Source organism: Saccopteryx leptura, chromosome 6 (genome assembly GCF_036850995.1).
Source record: "Saccopteryx leptura isolate mSacLep1 chromosome 6, mSacLep1_pri_phased_curated, whole genome shotgun sequence".
NCBI classification, from domain to species: domain Eukaryota; kingdom Metazoa; phylum Chordata; class Mammalia; order Chiroptera; family Emballonuridae; genus Saccopteryx; species Saccopteryx leptura.
Window position 1 is genome coordinate 134,100,214 of NC_089508.1, and position 8,460 is coordinate 134,108,673.

An 8,460-nucleotide genomic window follows, 5' to 3' on the forward strand; every position below is an offset into this window, starting at 1 on the left:
CCCACACCTCCATGTAGCTGTGAGGCTAATTGTTTCTCCTCTCCCATTCCCCATGTCCTTTGAAAAGACGGGAGGCAGTTTTCTTTTACCCTTTGTTTTTGTTAAGTTAAGATGTTCTGCATGGTGGAGGGTTTTTTTGGGCTCTGGGGAGAATTCTTGGTTTGCCTCAGAAATGTGACTTTGTATCTGAGCTCTGTTTGATTTGCAAATGACTTTGCTTTACACTATAAAAATAAAGCTTTTGGGAGTGCAGGCACTTTTGGTAGGCCATCAGCCACCAGAAGACCTCCCAATCCCATCCTTTTCTTTCTGTGTTTATTTTCTAATCCTCCACCGTCCCCACCTGAGACCTGCAAAAGTATGAGTCACGCTGGTTTGTGACATTCTTCTGTTCTCAGCCTCATCTCTTTTCAGTCAGAGGGAAGTAAAAACACTATAACTGTTTAGCCCAAAGTAGCTTCTTTTCTGATTGCTCTTTGTGTGCAGTTACAGCAGTTCTAATAGGGAAGAGTCCCTAAACTTTGGGCGTCTAGAATGTAACTGAGCCTGGGTCTGTAATATACAAGCTCTGTTCTTCCAGAAACACACCTGTCAGGGTCTTTGTTCTGTCACATAAAATTTCCCACTTGTATAACATTTATTGTGGAAAATCCTAGGCTTATTAGGGCTTAGCTCTGCCTCCTAAGGAGATGTGAGGTTGGATCTTGCAAAGTTCAGGTAAACTGCAACCAATAGTAGTAGTACACTCCTGAATCCATTATCTTGTTTGTGGGATGTGCTCACAAAAGGTGGTCAAATAAGGTGCTCGTATCATGTGTACACCACCACTGGTCTCCCTCTGGCCCCAGCCACTCATCCCAGACCCCTCTTTATACCGCACATTTGCCTCACCTTTACCTCTCACCTCATGTTTAGCCACTGCTAGTCTCACACCTCAGCACACAATTCCTTGCTCCCAAGTGGCCACTTCCCTCATGCCTGTTGAACACTGCCACTGAGGCTCACATTGGACACCCATCTAGTCTCAAGTTGAGCATCATTCCTTTTCTCCTTTTTACGCCTCCACATTTTTCAGGTTGAACACACTTCTTGCATCAAGTGCCACCCTGCCACACACCTTATGGTTGAGCCCCAGTTCTGGGGCTCAGTTACTGTAATGAGGCTGCTCACCTCACATCTGGCCCCAGCTCTAGCCTCATAGCAGCCCTGCCGCTGCTCATTAACCCAACCATACTGCTCACCTGGGGGAAGAACCTGCCTGCTCACATTATCTGGTGCTTGCTGGTTGCCTCATGTTTTAACACTGATTGTAATATAAAGCATATTATTTAACCCACCTAAGAAGACATTTATAATCATAAAAAACTTAGGTATGGATATTCTGTCATTCATGAAACCTTTGATTCTGTTCTGTCAATCTGTTCATTCAGAAGAAGTGCACCACTGAGTTCAGTCCAAGGAGGCACTCTCAAGGGGGATCTCACCAGAACCCTGAGGGATGTTCACTAGAAACCCTTCCTGAGTAACTGCCCGCTTGCACACAGTGCTAACAGATCTCCAGCTGTATGCAGTGCACCAGCTCTGCAGGCCTCCCCACTGGTCCCTCTGCCGGTCCCTCAGCCGGTCCCCCCGCCGGTCCTCAAACAGTTGCTGAAGGCTGAGGGGAGAAATCACCTTCTGGGTTCACATTGCCTTTTACTTCTGGCACCCCTCTACCTCTCACAGCGTCTAGACCTGGATAAAAAAAAAATTGTACCTTGGTCTTTTTCTGCCTGTTGCCCTGAAGGCAGTTGCTTTATTAGATGCTGGGCTGTAATCAGGATTTGTTTTTTCTTTTTTTTTTTTTTAGTGAGGAGAGAGAGAGACAGACACAGACAGGAAGGGAGAGAGATAAGAAGTATCAACTCATAGTTGCAGCACCTTAGTTGTTCATTGATTGCTTTCTCATATGTGTCTTGACAGGAGGGCTTCAGCCAAGCCAGTGACCCCTTGCTCAATCTAGCAAACTTGGCCTCAAGCCAGCGACCTTGGGCTTCAGGCCAGCGACCTTAAGAATCAAGCCAGCGATCATGGGGTCATGTCTATGATCCCACGCTCAGGCTGGTGACCCTGTGCTCAAGCTTGTAAACCCACGCTCAACCTGGATGAGCCTGCACTCAAGTTGGAGACCTTGGGGTTCCACTGTGCCAACACCTGGTCAGGCAGGATGATTTTTTTTTTTTAAATTGTGGTTTGGTCTTTTACTACGAAAAACCCTCTGCCCCTCCCATGCTGGCCGTGCGCAGGCACTACAGGGAACTAAGATCGCCAATATAAAGGTTCCGTATTGGGTGGGATTTCTCATGACACCACTCTGGGAGCTGGCCCAGTCCTGAGAAATGTACTTGCAACCCCAGTGTATAAAACTGGCCAGCAGGTGCACCCCAGTATGAGCACCTTCCAGATTGTGGGGACCAGACAGGTCTGCTGCTCTCTGAACACAACAAAATGGAAATGTATACCTCATTTGCCTTTTAAGTGGGCGACCCACAGGACCATTGTCTCAGCCTGTGCTGGTATGAAGTGGACCCGACACCCCAGCCTGCAAGGTAGCTTCAGCATCAAGCTCCTGAGAAGTCTGTGCCTGTGTTTTCTTCCTAGGTATTTCCTTTTTATGACAAATGACACAAAAGACACAGGCACACATAACATGTCTGTCTATAAGTGAAATGATTTAATAACTCAAATCCAAGTACTGAGATTTGCAAATATTTGTTTACTTTGATATAAATGTCACAGACAAGGAAATGACTGACAGTCTTTCTAAATTCTACCAAATCTGGGAGCATTGGTTGAGAAAGGCTGTAAAAGTGAGCAAAAGTAATAATTACCTTTCCTTGAAGATGTCCATGATCACATGGTTGCAGCAGTGTTCAGAAGTTAGTCATGTCCCAGCCAATGATTTCACAAGGCTGGCTCATCCAAACTGTGGTGAATAATAATAATAATAATAATAATAAACTTGGTAGCGCAGTGGATAAAGCGTTGGATTGGGATACAAAGGACCCAGGTTTGAAACCCCAAGGTCACCAGCTTGAGCGCGAGCTCACCAGCTTGAGCATGGGGTTGCTGGCTTTAGCATGGGATTATAGATATGACCCCATGATCGCTGGCTTGAGCAAGGGTTCACTTGTTCTGTAGCCCCCTGGTCAAGGCACATATGAGAACACAATCAATGAACAACTCAGGAGATGCAACGAAGAATTGATGCTTCTCATCTCTCTTCCTTCCTGCCTCTCTGTCCCTATTTGCCCCCCTCCTCTCTCACAAAAAAGTAAATAATAAATAAAATTTGCTCATACCTGGTAAGTTCTAACAGCTGGGCTAGTCATCAAGTTAACATAAGCAGATTAACAGGAGATACTCAACTTTTATCACATGCACAGAAGGAATTCACATACAAATACCAAAGACAATGAGGTCATATTGGGTATGTAGGACATTTTGGAAAATGGGACAGTGTCATGAGGGTAGAGGTGAAATGGGTGATATGCAGGTAACTTAGAAAAGGTGCAGCATATGTGGCGGTTTACTTTGTTTAGGCAACTTCAAAACTATAGGACCTGGGGTCTAAAATAAGGCGGCCCAAAGTTCCCACAGAAGTCTTAACATCTACAAAAGTTAGGGTTTTATGCTAAACTTTTCTTTCTAAACCAGGTTTCTTCAATTAGGACAAAGTGAGGTGAGAACTACACGTACTACACAGTCATATTTTATTCACCAGCTTAAAATCAACATGCGTAATGCAAAACTTTGGTCCTGTTCACTCCCACCTTTGAAACTTCAAATACAAGTTTTGTACCCACAAGCTAAATTGGTAAGTTTTTTCATATTTCTTTTTTTTTTTTTTTTTTTTTTTCATTTTTCTGAAGCTGGAAACGGGGATAGACAGTCAGACAGACTCCCGCATGCGCCCGACCAGGATCCACCCGGCACGCCCACCATGGGCGGTGCTCTGCCCCCCAGGGGGCGATGCTCTGCCCATCCTGGGCGTCGCCATATTGCGACCAGAGCCACTCTAGCGTCTGAGGCAGAGGCCACAGAGCCATGCCCAGCGCCCGGGCCATCTTTGCTCCAATGGAGCCTTGGCTGCGGGAGGGGAAGAGAGAGACAGAGAGGAAAGCGCGGCGGAGGGGTGGAGAAGCAAATGGGCGCTTCTCCTATGTGCCCTGGCCGGGAATCGAACCCGGGTCCTCCGCACGCTAGGCCGACGCTCTACCGCTGAGCCAACCGGCCAGGGCAGTTTTTTCATATTTCAATTACATAATTGTTCAGTTTTGAGAATCAGTTCCATTAGTTAAATTTTTAAATCTTATTTCAGGAAATGTTGATGTACATATACTTTCAAAATTTACCTCTAATATCTGATTACATTCTTTTTTTTTTTTTTTTTTTTCTTTTTCTTTTTCATTTTTCTGAAGCTGGAAACAGGGAGAGACAGTCAGACAGACTCCCGCATGCGCCCGACCGGGATCCACCCGGCACGCCCACCAGGGGCGACGCTCTGCCCACCAGGGGGCGATGCTCTGCCCATCGCCATGTTGCGACCAGAGACATTCTAGCGCCTGAGGCAGAGGCCACAGAGCCATCCCCAGCGCCCGGGCCATCTTTGCTCCAATGGAGCCTTGGCTGCGGGAGGGGAAGAGAGAGACAGAGAGGAAAGTGCGGCGGAGGGGTGGAGAAGCAAATGGGCGCTTCTCCTGTGTGCCCTGGCCGGGAATCGAACCCGGGTCCTCCGCACGCTAGGCCGACGCTCTACCGCTGAGCCAACCGGCCAGGGCCTCTGATTACATTCTTATGTTAAAGATAACAACCTTCCCTCTAATCTCAAGGATCTTTGGGGTGGTCTAATAATTATGTCTCAGATTATTGACAGAAAATAATCAAATTTAAGATATACATACGTATTGGAACCTCATTTACATGAGAGCCAGAACCTCACATGCAGGAGACAGATAGAAAAAAAACTCGCGTTGGGACAGAAGACATTCTCAGCTAGTGATGATGAAAGTTGAGCGGAGAGCTTTAACATGTCCTTGCAAAATAAGAGCAGATGCTTAGTTAAAAAGGTGTTATTCCCATGATGTATCTTGGATGGCAGGGAAAAAATGCCTGGTGGAATCAACTCAAGTGCTGTTCCAAAGATGCCTACTATATGGCAGTGTGCATCTGGAGGTGAAACTGGGACAGACCTGAGGGAATAGAGAACAGAGGTTGGGAGGAGAATTACCTAAGAGAGTATGGAGACCTGTAACATGAGCTTTGAGACCTCACCGGACAGAGGAAGTGGTCATGTCATGTTAGCTCTGGGTCATGTGAGCAAGGGGAGAGGCAGCACAGGAGAGGAAGTTGGATCCTATGACATCAGGTCTTGGTCATGTTAGGGTAGAGAGAACCACCTATGGGAGACTGGAGTGCCTTATCACTGCATCACTGGGTCCGCTGAGGGTTAAAAAAGTGTTCTTTTTGCGAAAATAAAGTGTGAGCAATCATCTCTATGTCCAGTGACTGTGGTGTAGGGCCTGACTTGACATAGTAAGGGGTCATGTCATTTCAGCTTTGAATCCTGTAACTCTGAAAACAGTCACGTATGATAATAGGGGATTCTGTCACATTGGGACTGTTGGGGAGGGTGGGAAATAGTTCTGTCAAGGACAACAGGCTCTGGGTCCTCACTGGGAAGGAAAAACTCAGCCTGTAGAAGTCTGGAATTCTGTTACTGAAGTTGTGTCCTGTCAGTGTGAGGAGAGGTCCTTCCCTAAGAGAGTTGGAAGTCATGGCTTATCTGCTCCTGCTCCTATAATGATGGGTTGGCTCCTACTTGAGAGAGTAGGGAATTTGGAAACTTCAGTTCTGGTCCTGTAATTGTAGAAAGAAGTCCCACCAGAGAAAGTAAGCTGTTTTGTCTCATCAGCTTTTGGTATTATGAGTATGTGGAGAGGTCTGACCTGAGAGTATACATTGTCTTCTGATATTAAGTCAGGGTTTCATAGAGTGTGGATGGTTCCAAAATAAAATAATATGGGGTACTGTCGTATCACCTCTCGTTCTTGTGGATGTGGTGTGAAGTCCCTGAGAAATTTGAGCGTCCTGTCACCTAATTCTTGGTCTTGTGAATATGGGGAAAAGGCACTTCGTGGAAGACGAGGGTGTTCTCTCACAGTAAAGAGGAAACGCTGTGAAAATAAGGAGTTGTGCCCATAAGCTGTGACTCCTGTAAATGTGGAAAGGGATTTCACTTGACAGAATAGGGAGTCCTGTCACATTGGCTGTTCCTTGTGAATGTGGAAAACAGTCCCTTTGGAGAGATTAAGGATTCCTGTCATATTGGCTCAGGGTCCTTTGAAAGTGGGGAAGGGTCCATCCTAATGAGAGTAGGGTGTCCTGTCCTGTTACATCAGCTCTAACCTGTGAGTGTGAGCAGAGGTCCTTCCCTGAGAGGGAACACCTTGCTGTAGGGTTCACTGAAAGCCCCATTGTCCCTGGGTTGCTCCCAACCATAACTGAGCCTGGTAGTACCAGAGCAGGTCACATCTACCCAATGCAGGAATCCCCCAACAGGTGATATATGCTTTGGGGCATCAGTCAGCCTGGCAGAGGCTTTCTCAGAATTGCACTGAGAACCACTTCTGCCCACTCCCCTTTATCCACACATCTAATTCTGTTGTGCTGTCCGCTTTAGGAAGACCTGAGCTATCACACTATTTTTTGGATGAGGAAATTGAGACATGGGGTCACAGAAGGGTTAAGTAACTTACCCAAGGTCACACAGCTAGTCAGGAATTCAAATTCTGACAGTCTCAATCCAGAACCAGAACTCCTAACCATTCTGCTATACAAGAGAGAGAGCACGAGAAAGCCAAAACAAAATCCAAAAGAGTCGTTATGATTTGTAGTTCCTGTTGCCCAGTAATTTTCAAGCTCTTTATCTCATGGCACACATGAACTAATTACTAAAATTCTGCAGCACACCAAAAAACAAAAATTTTTTTTTTGCCAATCTGACAAAAAATAGGTATAATTTTGATTTACAATGAATGGCTATTGTTGTGTTGACTGTTGTCATGTTTTAATTTGACAATCTCAAGGAAAAGAGATCAATGCCCTGACTCAATAGTCAGTGTTGCATGTTTTAAAAATTCTTGCAGGCCCTGGCCGGTTGGCTCAGTGGTAGAGCATCGGCCTGGCGTGCAGGAGTCCCAGGTTCGATTCCTGGCCAGGGCACACAGGAGAGGCGCCCATCTGCTTCTCCACCCCTCCCCCTCTCCTTCCTCTCTGTCTCTCTCTTCCCCTCCCGCAGCCAAGGCTCCATTGGAGCAAAGATGGCCCGGGCGCTGGGGATGGCTCCTTGGCCTCTGCCCCAGGCACTAGAGTGGCTCTGGTCAAGACAGAGCAACGCCCCAGATGGGCAGAGCATCGCCCCCTGGTGGGTGTGCCGTGTGGATCCCAGTCGGGCGCATGCGGGAGTCTGTCTGACTGCCTTCCTGTTTCCAGCTTCAGAAAAATACAAATAATAATAATAATAATAATAATAAAAATTCTTGCAGCGCCCAGGTTGAAAACCACTGCTCTAGTCCATCTGAATTAGGATTTTCTGCTACTCTGATCCAACTTTCTAAAGGCTAACCACAAACCTCTAGTTCTTTTTTTTAATTCCTAAATATGCCCTGAAGATGTTTCCCCCTAAAATCACAAACCAACAAAACCTTTTTCCATTAGAACTACAAAGTGAGCCACCAATGAGGAGGTCAGAGCTCTATTTTATAACCTGAAGATACTGATTCTTTTTAGGGTACATATTGCTTTACCTACCCGATCTCTTTTAACATATATGTCAGCTGACCACAGGACCCACCCCCAGAGCAATAAAATGCCAAAGAAAGTTCCCACCCACTCTGTGCACTGAGATGATGTACCAGAACACTCATTGCAACTTTTGCAAAATCGCAACAAAACAAAAAGCAAAAGTTGGAAATGCTCTATCTTCATCAGTATTGGGGGTGTATATTTGTTCTGATAATAGGTAGTCCTAATGGACGTTACAAACTCGTTTAATCTCCCACAGCAGCCCTAAGAAGCAGGTACCATTGTCACCCCGCCTTATAGATGAGATTAGAACATAGGGAAGTCCTTGCAGCTCCTCATAGCAGAGCAGAGGTTCAAAGGCAGGCAGAGGGCTTCTGGAGAGGATGCCTGAAACACTAAGACAAAGTTTTCAGGTGGCAGGCAGGCAAAAACAGCTGAGCCAGCCAAGTCCTTTAGGGGTTGGAGGAGGTCATTAAAAGGCAGGGCCTCTCTGACCTGTGGTGGCGCAGTGGGATAAAGCGTCGACCTGGAACACTGAGGTCGCCGGTTCCAAACCTTGGGCTTGCCTGGTCAAGGCACATATGGGAGTTGATGCTTCCTGCTCCTCCCCCTTCT